Source organism: Hydra vulgaris, chromosome 03 (assembly GCF_038396675.1).
Source record: "Hydra vulgaris chromosome 03, alternate assembly HydraT2T_AEP".
In the NCBI taxonomy this organism is placed as follows: Eukaryota; Metazoa; Cnidaria; class Hydrozoa; order Anthoathecata; family Hydridae; genus Hydra; species Hydra vulgaris.
In genome coordinates this window covers 69,102,614-69,119,517 of record NC_088922.1, presented here as the reverse complement: position 1 = coordinate 69,119,517, position 16,904 = coordinate 69,102,614, and the positions used below count along the sequence as shown (strand labels likewise).

The following is a 16,904-nucleotide window of genomic DNA, read 5'->3' as shown; positions in this document are numbered from 1 at the left end:
ATAGTGTCAAATATGAAATATTCACTTTTCTTAATTAAAGCTAAACAAAATATAAGGTCTTAAAGCGAAAAAACGTTTTGTTACTATTCGAATGATTATAATTATACCACCGCGAAAATAATTGCTTAGCAACTGTTTTTAAAATATTCATTAGACTTTAAAATGAATAACTAATATTAAATAAATTGTTATAAATCGAAAGCATAATTTGATATCGTAAAATTGCAATATTTAGGCGACCGGCTCGCTTTATCCGATGGCTCGCTTTATCCGAAATGACCCTATACATATATTTATTTTACGCCTGTAATGTCTTCTTTATTTTGACGGCTTGATTTATGTAGTTTTGTAACAATTTTGTAACGTTTTTTATTACACCTGATGATGCTGACCGCAAAAGGTCAGCGAAATATTGTGTGAATATATAATTACATCGAAATAACTGCGGTAGTGGTGTAGTGGTAGAGCGCTCGCTTCATAAGCGAGAGGTTTTGAGCTCGATCCCCACCACGTCCCTGGTAGTACCGCGCTCAACTTGTTTCTCCACGCAGCGACCTTGTTCATCAAGGTTCTTGTTTCGGAGTTATAGAGTTGAGAGAGGGTTATAACCACAATTAAGTAGCCTCCTCATCTGTAGTGGCCTTCTGGGCCTTGGGGAGGTGAAATAACAAAAAAAAAAAAAAAAAAAAAAAAAAAAATTTAAAACAAAAAGTTTTTACGCAGCCGTTTTAATCAAATTTAACAAATATAAACATCGTATAACAAGAATATGATTTTAAAAGATATATATATATATATATTTATATTTATATATATATATATACATATATATATATATATATACATATATATATATATATATACATATATATATATATATATATATATATATATATATATATATATATATATATATATATATATATATATATATATATATATATATATATATATATATATATATATATATATATATATATATATATATATATATATATATATATAGAGGCTGCTGTGCAAACATCTCACGGGACCAAATAAGACCACTTTGTATTTTTAGGTTAAAAGCGGTACTTCCAAAGATCGCAAAATCACCTGCTGGTCTCACTTCATTTTGCTTTGGTTTTGCATATTTCAGGAATTCGTCAATAATAATGCCAAGTTGTGAGATAGGCAAAACATAAACACAAATAAATATATATATATATATATATATATATATATATATATATATATATATATATATATATATATATATATATATATATATATATATATATGTATATATATATATATATATATATATATATATATATATATATATATATATATATATATATATATATATATATACAGTACTGTGAATAAGTTTTAGATCACTTACATTTTTTCAAAAAATCCTGGAGAATTCTTTTCTAACATTTAAATTTGTAGTTCTAAATTACAAACTTATTCAAACACATGAATTTCACACAAAATATGGAACAATTACAAACTTTTTAATGTCAAACTTCATAAAAAACTCCTAATATTTACCATGTTCTCCTTTTGCCTCAATCCCAGCCGATATTCACCGGGAAATAGATTCATACAAAGTTATAATCTATAGTTTAGTTATAAATCTTGGGGTATGTTGTGCCATTCTCTTTGAAGTACTTCAAAACATTCTTCAGCATTTTAGGGAGCATGTTCAACCTTCTTTCTATCCAGGTAATCCCAAATATGCTCAATTATATTCAAAACTGGACTCTGGAGAGGAACAATTTTTTGGGTCATTGTCCTGCTGCATAATGAAATTATGACCTATTAGTCTCATTCCGGATGATACAGTATGGTGCCTTAGGATATCCACATAACGTTCCCCGATGAGTAGCCTCCTTATTTTGATCAAATTACCTACTCCAGATGAAAATAAACAGCCCCAAACTTGTAAAGAGTCTCCTCTGCAACACACCCTCTTAATCCCGATTTAAGTAGGTGTCGTCGAATAAAAGAAGAACTGACATATTTCCCAGTTGCTGTGCTAATGTCTTTTGCCAGCTCAGTTGATGCTTTCTTTGTATTTCTTAAAGATAGGGTTTTTAAATATATATTGTCATCTTTTGTTAGCTTAGGAGGTCTACCACTTTTCTTTCTATCTTCAAGGAAGCCAGTTTCTCTGACTTCTGTAACAGCATTCTTCGAATATCCTGTTTTGGATGTAGTTGTTATGACACATCGTTTTAATAAATAAACAAACAAATCCCTCATGTTTCCTCATCAATTTTGTTTATTTATTCAAAATAATATATTCTTTCAACTTTTCTTCTAAATATTAATACGCTCGTTGGCGTATTATTATTTAGAAGAATATTAATGCGCATAGTTACGCATAGTTTCGCCTATTGTTCGTATTGTTACTTTCGGTTCTGTATTCTGTAAAATACACTATTTCTTAGTTTTTAAGTAGTTTCTAGACTTTTATGCGCGGTTACATTTTCAATGCGGTATTTCGAGTAAAGTCAGCTAGCGAATTAGATATGATGTACTTTTATTCTCAAGAAGAATTGATGTTGTTCATTGTTTAAAACAAAAATTTAAATAATCGTTTGTTTGTTGTTGGTTGTTTTTATTTTTCTAATTTTTATAGCCTGTTTTCATTTTTTAGAAGAAGTTAGAAATAAAATGTCTGGTAAAATAGTTTTTTAAGTAAACATGAATACTGTAATTTATCTAATCTTCTAAATATGAATAATGTAATTTAATAGTGTTAGTGTCGTTTCACTTTCCTTTTTAATAAAGAACTTTCTAGGCTTTTCTAAAAGCGTTTCTTTACTCCACGCGGTCTTTCAAGCAAGGTCTTCCAGCCGATTAGAGCTGATAAATTTTTAGTTTCAAGTGGAACTGATGTTGTTCATTGTTTAAAAACTAAAATTTGTTTGTTGTTCGTTGTTTTTATTTTTCTGTTTTTTTTTTTAGAAGAAGTTAAAACTAAAATGAATGGTAAAAAATTTTTTTTTAGTACAATGTTTCTTTTTTAGTATAGTGTTTCAGTTTTGTTTTCAGTCTTTTTAGATCATTTTAAGCAAGTATTTTTCGATTTTTAGAGCAATTAAAAGGAGCTGAAGCCCTTTTTAGTAAGTTTTTTTTTTTTTTTTTTTTTTTAGATTATTCACCTCCCCAAGGCCCGAGGGGGGCCACTACAGTGGAGAAGGCTACTCATTTTTTTTTTTTTTTTTTTTAATTATTATTCGTGGTGCAACCCTCTCTCAACTCTTTAACTCCGAAACACGAACCTTGCCGAGCAAGGCCGCTGCGCGGAGAAACTAAGTTGAGCGCGGTACTTCCAGGGAAGTGGTGGGAGTCGAACTCGGAACCTCTCGCTTACAAAGCAATGTATATAGTATATAGTAGTTTACTTATTGTTTATATTAGTAACATAGTTGTATTAGTTTATTCATAGTTTATATTAGTTTATATAGTATATAGTAGTTTATTTATAGTTTATAGGGGAACCTGTTGTACCTTTGACCACTTTTTGCTTTAAGGCGTTTTTTGCGTAGCCTATTGAGTAAATCCAAACCATTCAAACTTTATAATATTCTCTTATATTTTGCCTAAAAATTATACTTAGAACTTTTTTTTCATTTGACCAAGAAGTATCTTTTTCCCGCGTTTTAAAAAAAGAAGTCTATTGGTCAAAGGTACAACACGTACGTTGTACCTTTGACCGATGCGCGTTGTTCCTTTGACCAAAATGTTATTATTAAAAAATCACGCAATGTTTGAACCCTTTTTAATATTTTAGCTTGTTATATACTATAGAGAAACTTTTGGTCCATCTTATATCAATAAAAAAAATCTAATTATTTTGTAATCAATCCTAATTGTCTAAAAAAAAACTAGAAAAATCAATCCTTACAATCTTGCAAAGACTTGTGTATTAAAGTTACTCAGTATTACTAATTTTTTTCAATAAAATCAGTTATTATAACTATTTAGATAAAGTCACATATTTTCTTTAGTTAGATGCTACTTACATGAAATAATTAGGATTAAGGTCCAAAACTTTAAACGCGATTTAATTGTATAAAACATATTTTCTAATATATACAGTTATTTTTATTATTTTAGATAAGAAAAGAGCAAAAATATATTTTTATAACTTATGTTAGCTGGCGGTCTATATTCATTTACATATGATCATAATGCTTTTTATAGAAAATATCTTAATGATGACAACAAAAAATACAATGATAAAAGAGTAAAATATATTAACTATTGCAAATAGTCAGATCAACATCAAACATAAGATACTAACGCTTAGATGAACCATGACCAATACTTGGTGGTGGAAGTTTCATAATAAAATCCTTAAGTTCCAAATCATAAAGATGGTCATCTTCTCTTATAAACTTGTTACAAAAGTCTCCTGATTTCTTAAGATACTTAATTTTGTAAACTATACCAACAACTTCTAAAACTTCTGCTACATAAAATCTAGAGCATTTCTTTCCAGCCCAACTTGACAATTAAAAAATCTCCAGAAACAATTTCACTTTCATTATCAAGTATATTTACTCCAAAATAAATTTCATTAGAGCTTTCATCATTTAAACATATGTCAGGACTGACTAAAAATAATCTGCTTTGCCATTTTTTTTCTTTTGCTTGAAGAGGTCTTTTTAAATTGTTGGTTATTAGATTTTGAATCTAGAATAACTTTAATTTCAAGGGTATCAGTTAAAATACATGAATTTCTATTACGTCTTTTTGAAGTATTTGTTTTTCTTAATTTGGCTTTAGGATGAGGTCGTATTATCTCAGGTGAAACAATTGATCTTGATGGTAAACTCACAGTAGGGATTTCCCCTAAAACAATAGATGATGTTGATGGTACACTGGATGGAGCAGTTTTAACATCAATAATCTCATTAGAAAGGCAAGCTTCAGTATTCACTATTGGCCTATCAGTAACATTTGCAGCTAAAAAGTCAATATCAGTAAAAATATTTTCATTAAATGGATAAAATCCAGTACATTTAAAACTGTTTATAATATTATTTGGTACAAAAGCATGAGGATAAGCTTGACCAACAAGGTAAGATATATCATAAATTGTGACTGGTTTACCAGCATTGCCTGGTGATATCATCCAGTTATTCATGGCATTATTATAAAAAGTTTTAAATGGTCCAAAAACACCACGATCAAGAGGTTGCATTTTATGGGTTGTGTGAGGATGAAATGTCATTAAAACTATACTTGATTTTTTTGCTACCTCAATAACAGAAATGTTTACATGACTCTCATGATTATCCATTAATAAAAGAACAGGTTTTTTAATTGACGGTCGCACATTACTAATAAAATGTTCAAGAAATTGCACAAAAATGACTTCATTTGACCATCCAGACTTATTAGCTGCTCCTACACTTCCAGGAGGACAATTATTTAACATGTAGTTTTTGAATTTAGCACGTGGAAATACAAGTAATGTTGGGATGCTTTTTCCAGTAGCATTAATGGCTGCAATCATTGTTACATTGTTGCCTCGTTCAGCACTAGTTATGCTCCCTATTTGTTTTTTACCTTTTGGAGCTAGAATTTTTGGTGGTACGTGGACTGTGGTAATTCCTGTTTCATCACAGTTCCAAATATTTGATGGGTCAAAATGATAACGTTCTAAAACATTTTTGTAATTTTTATATACAATTCTTACAGTTTCTCTATTGAATGCAGAAGATCTACCAAGACTTGTAGGTTGTGGTTTACGTAGAGATAGCTTGTTATTATATCTTTTGCGAAAATCTCGCAGCCATTGTTCACCTGCACATTTATTTTTCATCCATGAAGTTTCAATTTTTTTATGATTTGCTAAAGCATACTCATATGCAAAGGATCTTATCTGCTTTAATGTAAGTCCATAATGCATATTTGCAGCATCTGCCAAGTAGTTTACCAAAATTAATTCTTCTTCAGTTGAGAATACTTTTTTTGGTTTGGTATGTGAATATAAATATTCGCAACTACCAGATTTTTTAAACTGCTTCAACTGATATATTAAAGTTGACTTTTTAATGTTGCAATGTCTTGCAGCTTCACTTAAACTCATTTTTTGTTGAAGCACAAAATTCACTGCATTTAGCATATACATTTCGGAAATCTTTTTGCGAAAAACACCAATCTTGCTCCTTGGCATTTTAAAACTAAAATATATTAACAAAATTTATTAACTATTTCGATACATTTAATTCCCTATAGCTGAGCAGAAACTAGGTAATAAAATGAACTTGACAATAATATTGCTTCAGCTGTCCAACTAACTAAATTAACAAAATTGATTATTCTAAGTGTAGTAGTGGTTCAAGAATAAATAGTGAATTGCATTAAAATTCAATGGAATTATTTCATCATCATAATACTAGAAACAATTTTGCATTAAAAAGCAATAAAGCACAGACGACGCCTAATAAGGTAGATTATAAATTTTATAATCTTGCCCTCTTAAAGTCCGCAAATTACCAAGGAAGCAGTTTTTATTGGTCAAAGGTACAACGTCCTTGACTGGTCAAAGGTACACGAGATGGGTTTCTTTAACAGTTATTGTCTTAATCCCCATTTACGGTCAGACATAATCATCCAAAATTTTCCATAACAAAAAAAAGATGTTGGGTAATGTTTATAATGTCGTAGATGAATCAAACAACAATTTATCACAGTTTTAAAATCAGAATAAGATTAACACAAATATTTACTTTTTAAGAGTCAAAACTTATAATTGCTTGTGGATCAATACCATCTATCCCAAGTATAATGTTTTACGATAAGAAGTTGTCATGGACTACTATTTCAAATGACATTTCCCGTTTTTTTTAAATAATAATAGTAAGCCAACAGAGTAGAGTGACCAAAGGTACAACGTGGTCAAAGGTACAACAGGTTCCCCTATTAGTAAGTTTATTTATAGTTTATATTAGTTCAAGTTTATTTATCGTTTACATTAGTAAGTTTATTATAGATTATAGATTAGGATTAATGAGAATACAAGTTTTTTTTTAGACAGGCAAGCTGACAGCGACTTAAGTAAGTTTTATCATTTAGATTTTATTTGAGTACGAATGTAGCATTAGCAATTTTATTGTATATAATTTTATCTCAATTTTTATTTTTAGACAGACAGGTAGAAGACTTATTAATCTCAGTAAGGACTTAGATTCTGTAGATTTAAAAACTTCTTTTGAATATTCTTTTAAAGCATTGAATATGTTTTATATATTTTAATAAATTTTGTCATTTAGGTGTGGTAGCATCATCAGTTGGTGCAAATAGTAATGTCTTTTATTTTTATTTTAAAAAGAATCAATAAATATTGTTTATTTAAACATAATCATCAGGATAAAATAGATAAGATAGATAAAATAGCTTTTTTATTTAATATTTTTTTATTTAGTTATAACTTCAGTTGCACCAGCCACAACAGGTAACTTAGTACATTTATTTTAATATACTTGAATTACATTTGTTACTTAACTTTTCATGCAATAAATATTGTTTATTTCAACATTATCGTCAAGATTATATAAATAAACTTTTTATTTGATAATTTATTTTAGTTGCTTCTGGATCAACTTTAAATAATGGTCACTCATTATTTCATATTTTATTATAGAAAAATGTTGAAAATTTTTGTAGATTTAAAAGTTGTTTGTTGTTTGTTTGTTTTTCTGTTTAGTTGACAACAATAAAGAGAGAGGTAGTATGTTTAAAAGGATTTTTATTTTTTTATAAAGTAACTAAAATGTTTTTTAAAATATTGTTGTTGACTTAAAAGTAAAACAGTAGGTTTTTATAATTTTATGCAATAAGCCCAAGAACTTAAATAATACTTAAAATTATATTGTCAATAATAGAAAAGAAATTTAAAATTCTCAGTAAGACAGCTTCTTATTATTTTACATCAAGTTAGTTTAATTAAAGTTTATTTTCTTTAGTTGATCAAGAGAGAGCTAATAAAGATATTAGTTACATTAGTTTAGTGAATTTGTTTTTAAAAAGTTAAGTAGATATTTTAACGTCTATACATTTAAGTGCTTTTATTGTTTAGACACAGAATTGAAAACTGAAATAAGTCAGTGTTTTTGCTATTAGATAATTGTTAATAGGAATTTGTTTATTTGTACTGTAACTGGAATTTTAAAACTTCAAGTACTTAAGCTTTGTTTTCTTTTTTCTTTTAGGAGAGTTGGAAAAAAAACTAAGTATAAATTATGTGATTAGTATAATTAAATAAATAAAGCATTTATATCTGTACACTCAGTAGTCCAAGTCAGTTGTCACATTTTAGAAATTTTCCAGGAGAGAGTAAATAATAAAATAATTAGACTTCATTGGCTTTTTTATTCTTGATGGTTAAATTTATGTTTTATTAAATTTGTCTTGAGGAACAAGAAATATAATTTTGACAAAAATAAAAAGTTAAAAAAAGTGAGAAGTCATTTCTGAACTACAGACGTTTTTCCTTTGAACATTGTGGGGACACCAAGACCCTTAATATTGACCAAACTTTGTTTCACATTGTTGCAGGAAAACAGTCTTTATACCTATGTAGATACTGAAAAAACTAAAAAGGTCTCATACATAACTCATTTTCACAAAAAACTGGATAACCGACCTTTGTCTTCTGAGGTACAGATATTAAAATTTAAATTTTATTTTAGTTTTTTAGTTTTAGTTTAGTTTATAGATAATTTTAGTTTAGTTTTTATTAGTTTTAGCTTCAGTTATCTTTTTTCTTACTTTAGACAACTTCACGGAAGAAATGAGGGGATTAGGTAAAAAAAATTTTAGCTATAAATTTATGTATATGTAAATATAATTCTATAAAATATTCTGAGGTATATTTTTTGTTTTTAGTGTCTGGTAGAAGCATAACTGGTAGGGCTGTGTTTTAAATTTTATATATTTTTTACGGAGAAATATGTGCAATAGGTGAAAGAAGTATTTAATATAAATATGACATTTTTTAACTGTTTGCATTTTACTCATATTATTATTAAAATTAAATTTCTCACAAGTTTAACTTTTTAATTTACTCTTTTTAAATTTATTTTTAGCATCCTCTTCATCCTGTGAAAATGGTAAGGTTATGCTTAATATTTTGATTTAAAAAAATTGTAAATATTTTTAATTTTTATTATATCCTTCTATTTGTAATTTTAGAGTCGTTAACATTTGAGGAATATCAAAGATGACGCTTCCAACACCCAGGGCCTCTCTCGGAGAGGTCCTTCAATAAGTGGCAAGTTAATGGCGGTATGGATGAGTCTTCCTTCGAATGGAGGGCTCATCCATACCAGGGTGTTGGGAGACACCGAAGAAAAAACAGCAACCAAAAGGTTGTAAATGTCTTCTATCAGTGAAATACTTATAACTTTTTTGTTGCCGTTTTTTCTTCGGTGACTTATTTTTATTTTTTTTAATTTTGTAATTATTTTTTTTTAATTTGTAATTTTTTATAATATACTGTTGTATATTTGGTTTGTTTTTGTCTTTTTTAATTGAAATTTTATTTGTTTTTTACCAATTAAACTTAAATATAGTTAAATTGATTCACTACCCAATCATCATAATATGATGCTACATTCTATTTGTTAAAAATAATTAATTGGTAGTTTAATTTATTGAAAACACTGCCTTTAAAGTTTACTATAAGCCAAGACTATTTAGCTATATAAATGTAATTTATTTATATCTATTTGATTTTTATCTTTAATGTTTTTAGTTTGGCTCCTTGAATCAGTTGTTTTTTTGCTTTTAATTAAAATATTTTAAATCTATCATAATGTCTTTTAAATTTAACTAAAGTTTACTAAAAGCCAACGTGAAATAACGTCATTAAACAACACCGACAAGTTGCATCATGACAGCAGTTTAAGTATGACAACAGGCTACCGAAAAGCAGGTAAATTATATTCTAGTTGTTTTTTTTGTTTTGTTTTGTTTTTCTTTTGTCTACTTATCTGTTACAATTTTTATTTTAGGTTTGTCATATGACGCATTAATGCAATATAAAAGATCAAAGTTTACATATTTTTTACAATTTGTTATACACATGTTTGATTGTAAATCGACTTTTTTTTGTTTGAAACGTATTTAAACTCAATTGCTTAGTTATTTATAATAAATTTATTTAGTTGTGTGCATTTATCGTTTTAAAGACAATTTCTTTTTTTAAAGAAACATGTATCAAGGGGATACCAAAAAATTAATAACTCATAAATAATTTACGTTCACTTCATATTAATGTTATTAATTAAAGTTCATGTTATAAAAAATATAACAAGTATTTAGCTTTAGTCTTTAGTCAATTTAAGGCATGATGAAGTGTTATTATTTTGTGTCAGTAACTAAAAACGTATTGTGTTGAACTTAGTAATGTCTAGGAAAATGGTTCTGCCATATACTGATATGACCTATGTCAGTTGTAAATTACTCAAATAACGTTAAATAATTGGTAAATTAATTTATTTAAATTTTACAGATGGTTTAATTTTTAATTTGAAGGCGTTTTTCTTACAGGGTATTAGTTAAGGTTTCGCAACTTTAAATTGTGGAAAACAGTCACTATAAATTAAGTAACAGACCGACCGTAACCCGTATTACGGTTTGTTTTCTGCTAGTAAATATATATATATATATATATTTATATATCTTTATATATATATGTATGTATGTATATGTATATTAGGGTGTCCCAAAATTTTTGAATTTTAACATACTTGTAGTTTATTCCCATTCTCCTTTACCCTAGAAATACAAAAATCACAAAAAAATGTTTCTATCTGCATTAAAACAGATAGATGTAAATATTGGTTTTTGACAGAAATTGAACAAATAATATATAGTGGAAAAAAATTTCAGGTTTGTGTGAGTTCACGAAATCTTGAATTAACTAAATATTTTACTCTGCACAATCAATGACGCACATACTTTTTTTCGCAAATGATATGAAACTTTCAAGACTAGGGGTGTTTTGGTCCTTAACCCAACTCTCCACTTCAGTGGTGTCTATGTCTGCAACCTTTAATAAAATCTAACTTTGAGACCCAACAAGATCAAACAGCTCGGTTGATTCATGTATTATTGGAAGTTGGGTTTGCCAACCTTGAACTTTTTTGGCACATCAAACTCCAACAGTCAATTCAACATCTTTACCTTTACTTCATAGTCTAAATTAGCATCAACATAGAGCCATTAAAACTGCTTCTCAATAAGATATCATGTGTGTCTTTGCATACTTTTAAGTAGAGCATGTCCCAGCTCTGGGTATTGTTCTTTAATATAAAGCACTTCTTTAAAAGCATTAAGATGATTGTTTGGAGCATTGCTAGTTAGATATGCTTTCAAAAACCATGGAGTATAGCAAATTGCAACAAAGAAAGAAGCAGTTTCAACTATGGTTTTATCTTCTTCACTCATGACTTTAGATATCTTTGAAGTCATTGTGAGTTTAAGAAGATACAATACATCTGCCATGAATCTTGCTTCATAGCAGGCTCCTGGTTAGTATAGAGAGAAGTTAGGAACTTCTCCACCTAGGTAAAATACCACCAACTCACACAGCTCCTTGTAATCATCTCTTGAAAAAGTACCCAACGTATTAGCTCGTTCTCCAAACTCTAGGACTGCTCTGGCTGTGGGATGTAGAGGAGAACCAACTTCTAGTTTACTCCAATCAAATTTCACTAAATCATATATATATTCAGAGGTTCTTTAACATCTTTCCATCCATTTTGCAGTCTTGTGTACAAACTTCTTCTTGGACCCTTTGTTTTTTCACCTGTCAAAGCCTCCATGAAGTGTAAAATATGGACTTCCAATATATGCCTCCTGCAAATCAATCATAAAAGTGGAACATCTAGACCAGAGGCAAGAATGTAAACAGCTCCAGAAAATGTTCCAGTATTTGATGGTGTAGTGTCACAACATACAGCATAAATTTGACCTGTAATACCATAGTATCCAAGCATGTTAAGGATAACTTCAACTTGAGCACAACTTTTGGAGCTCTTAGTTTGAACCACTTTAAAGAGAAAGTCATCTGTATCTTCTATGTCTGGGGAAGTGACACTTACAGCTATTCTTTCAACTGTGACAGTTATGTTCAGCTGTTCTTCTATCTACTTCACTTGTTTTCTATCAAAATGAAGACAAAGTCTTTTTCCTTTCAATGTGCCAAATATGTCCTGCTTTACCTGATCACCTAATCCTTCAATTTGTTCAAACCTATTTCTATGGACTGTGCTTCTTGATAAGTTGATTTCATCCAGATTCACACCACCTTTTTTAAATATAGCTGCTACTATTGAAGTTTGAGGTCTTTTGAGGCCAACATTATGTCTTACAGCAGCTGCAGCTGTGCAATTTATCAGTTCTTCAGGACTGATATGTATAAAAAAATTTGGTTTAGATTTATGTCGGATATTTTTCTTATCAGAATCTCCTTCAGAGGATAGTTAATAATCAGATTCAGGGTCAGAATTTTCATACTCAAAGGAATTTTCCTGTTCATGCATTTCTGATGGAGCAAAGTATAAATTGATTTTCTGTTTTTCTGTTTCTTTTATCTTCAACAGTCTCTGACATCTTGTTTATTTGTTAATCATGGCTCTTTCATAGATTTTGCTTAAATTTTCTGATATATATTGTTTCCTTTCCTTCTTTTGGTCTATGTAGAAAAGCAAATCCTCACCTTTTGCATTCTTAGAACGAAGGCGGTCAGAAGCTATCTTATCCTTAATATTAGGAACAGTAATATCAAAGAGACAGTTTCTTTCCTCAATAAAATCCAATTGCATCTTTTCAAATCTATTTTGACTTAAATCCCAATTTAAACTGCGCAATTTTTGCATCTTTTTAAACTTTTGATCTAACTTTAGAATATTTTTTCTTTCAGAAGCTCCCTTCAATATGAAATCACCAAAACCAGACTTTTTCCAGAATTCTATAGCAGATAAAGAAATGCATCTTTTACTTGTTGTAGAACAAGGTAAATCTCTACAAAGTAAATCAAGCCCTACATGAGCATGTGGACATGCAACCAGTTGCTTTGTTGGTTTGAATCTTACAGATCTAAAAGGAAACAAAAAACATGAAGTAAACAAAAAACTTGAGCTAGATTTTGAAAAAGCAAACATGAGAAAATTCAATTCTTTTGTTATTCTGTCACCTTGTTGGCCGGAAAAACTCCAGATATCTCAACACATTGGCAACACTTGGAAGTTGATTTTGTGGAAGCTCATTCAATGGTTATGTAAGAAGGTAAATCAGCCTTCTTGGGTTTGTCTGTTTAGAATTCTTCCTCTTTTCTCCACTTGCTTTTCTTTTACAATTAGTTCTTCCCATTTTATGAAAATCGTATTTAATAATATTTAAGCTAATACAAACTAAATGAGGTTAGTAAATATTATTTCACAGTGATGAAATTTAAAAAGAATATAACACAAATCTTAAAAAAAAAACTTCAAGAACAAACACAGCTCTAATTTGAAATCTAAAGAAGGAACCAGACTTAATATTGCAAACTGCGTACACTCGTACGGTAAACTGCGTACACTTGTACTTTAAACTGTGTACACTTGTATGTGTTGTGTATACAGTAAAAACTTTAATGCCTACTCCAATAAGCACAAGAAAATATTAAATGTAATGATCACAAGCTTTCTTACTACATTTATATATATATATATATATATATATATATATATATATATATATATATATATATATATATATATACACACACACACACACATATATATACACACACACACATATATATATATATATATACAAACACACACACACACACACACACACTCACACAAACATATATATATATATATATATATATATATATATATATATATATATACATATATATATATATATATATATATATATATATATATATATATATATATATATATATATACATATATACATATATATATATATATATATATATATATATATATATATATATATATATATATATATATATATAAATATATATATGTATGCATGTATAAATGTGTGTGTGGCAAAGTTTATGATTTGGATCTTTGTATTCGCCGCCTTATTCTTAAACAATTACTCCTATTAAATTAGCTAGATATCCACGTCCAAACGTGTCAAACTGTCTTATGCAAATAAGTACATAATAGCCAACTTTCAGACACTTAACAGTTTGTTCAATCTTTCAGAAATTTTATTTGCCTGTATACGGCAAAAAACTTGGCTATAATGCTGAACAGCCAATTTTTTAGTTTAGTTTCCTGAGCCGATAGAAGCTGCAATACGTGGAATTGAGTTGCTCTCGAAATCTGTATAAATAGATTAAATTACAGCATGGTTACTCGTATTTATCTGAATTTCAAGAATTTTAAAATCTTAGCTCTTTATTACCGTTAGTTTGCTATTCATGCTTTGAGATATATTGTGTAATAGTGAAACAGCATTTTCAAGACTAACATTAAAAACTAGTATGTCCAGATTCTTGAGTTTGTTTTTAACATTCCTACAATCATTCTATATTTTCCTCCGAAATTCCATTGGTAATTTTTATTAAAATTTCATGTAGTATTAATGAAAATAATGTCATTCAACACTGTTTGAATCCATATTAATAATTTTGAGGTGAGTAGTATTCATTCCCCATTGAACAATGTGTAATCCTAAGCTCTATTTAGTTGTTTTATTGTTTCTAATCCATGCATTTAATGTTATTTTTAAAATTGTGTTGTTGTGTTTAATTGAACCTTGAATTTAAGGATATTAAAGTCTGCAAATAACTATTAGTAAATTTTTCCACAGTGAGCCTATTTCATGTATAACGAATCTTTTAAATTCTTTTCCATTATCTGATTGTAAAATATTTGAAGCCGAAACGTCGAGAAAAATATTATATAGTTTTATGATAACTTCAGGTACTTTTATTGACATTAGGGGAAGCAAAATAAAATGTTTTATTTAATGATACTGATTGTTTAAATTAAAATTAAAATTGACATCAGGCAAACTTTGAAAATGAACAAGATTAACTAATACTAATTATTAAAAGACATTAACAACAACAGGATGGACTAAAGTTCCTTTATGCACAGGTTTCCTTGAGTTTCAGTGAACCTATTACATTTGCTTATCTATCACATTTGCTTATCTATCACATTTGCTTATCTATCACATTTGCTTATCTATTACATTTGCTTATCTATCACATTTGCCTATCACATTTGCCTATCTATCACATTTGCTTATCTATCACATTTGTTTATCTATCACAGATATAAAACTCTTGAATGAGGCTAATTTTATTAAATCTTTAAAAAATTGCTAAATATGTAATATTTAGCAATTTTTTAAATATTTTTTTCTCCATGGCGGCCACAAAACGAATGCAGATAATAGTCATAATATTACCCTGTCTATGAAAACCTTGATTTTACTCAGTCTTGCGTAATAATGATAATATAATAATATTATTGTGTAATAATAATAGATAAATATAGATATATAACCTATATTGAAAATTCAGCAACGACAGTGCTAGATGCGTGTATAATAGACAATATTTTCTAAAATCACGAATCGACAAGGTTGCAAAGTTAGCGTAACAAATGTATATATATATATATATATATATATATATATATATATATATATATATATATATATATATATATATATATATATATATATATATATATATATATATATATATATATATATATATAATATTTATTTAAAAACTCATCAACAAATCATTTATATTAAATGAAATAGGAATTAAAACCAAATGAACAATTCAATAATAACAATAATAATAGCAATAATAATAATAATAATAACAATAATAATAATAATAATAATAATAATAATAATAATAATAATAATAATAATCATGAAGGTAAAAAATAAAGTTCAAATTTTCAAACCTTTAAGAAAAAAACTCAATAATATCTGTATATAAAATTGAAAACAAATGATGAAGCTTTTAATTTTTTTAAAGCAAGATATATTGTTCATTTTTTTATTTGTTTTCTAAATAAATAGTATTTTTTTTTTTAATAAAGAAAATAATCATCATAAAATATTGAGTATCGAAATTACTAATTTTAAAAATAAAAACAAAAAAATAAGTGAATACAAAATTATTTTAAAGGGTTTCAAATAAACAATCGGTTTTTTTATTACAATCATTATGCGTTTAATACAGTCGAGTGAAAATCGAAAAAAAACAATTTAAATTTAAAGGCGTTTCAGTGTCAATATGATGTTTGATGTAAAACTAACGTAGTTGCTAAGAAACAATAGAAAAATTTCTTTAAGATTTCAAAAGTTATATCGATTTAAATTATAGACACTGGTACTCGTTTACTTTTGATCTTTTTATCTCTCTCTGTTCCAGAAAAACAAAGGCAATGTAGTAAATAATTTAGAAAACTGAGTTTTATGAACTATCAATAACGCTAGTAACACAAACTGAAATGTTGATTCGATTCAATTTTATACATTTTTTTTTTATACATATATTTTTTTATGCATATATTTTTTATACATATATTATTTTTTTATACATATATTTTTTATACACATATTTTTTTATACATGTATTTTTATACATATACTTTTATACATATATAATTTATATATATAATTTTATATATATATATATATATATATATATATATATATATATATATATATATATATATATATATATATATATATATATATATAAATATATATATATAATTTTGTATATATAATTTTATACAAATATTTTTAAACATATATTTTTTATACATATTTTCTATACATATATTTTTTTATGTATATATTTTTTATGCATATATTTTTTT

General features: G+C 27.3%; 1 protein-coding gene and 1 long non-coding RNA gene across 5 annotated transcripts in view; one reads left to right on the top strand and one right to left on the bottom strand.

Annotated features, from left to right (window-relative positions):
* Nucleotides 1–16,087, bottom strand: part of LOC100204076 (low-density lipoprotein receptor-related protein 6) — a 77,275-nt gene extending 61,188 nt beyond the window's left edge. For 2 of the 4 annotated variants that reach the window (XM_065794095.1, XM_065794096.1), the window contains exon 1: nt 15,978–16,085. The gene's annotated coding sequence lies outside the window, so the exon portion shown is untranslated. Of the gene's footprint in view, nt 1–15,977 lie in introns of all 4 variants that reach the window. The other 2 variants (XM_065794094.1, XM_065794092.1) reach the window with 2 other exon arrangements.
* On the top strand, nt 6,514–10,155 carry LOC136078369 (uncharacterized). Its single transcript, XR_010637772.1, has 9 exons — nt 6,514–6,933; nt 7,042–7,065; nt 7,155–7,183; nt 7,281–7,310; nt 7,433–8,813; nt 8,896–8,916; nt 9,096–9,119; nt 9,202–9,943; nt 10,023–10,155. It is a non-coding gene; the product is annotated as an uncharacterized LOC136078369 (long non-coding RNA).
* Nucleotides 16,088–16,904: the final 817 nt, after the last annotated feature.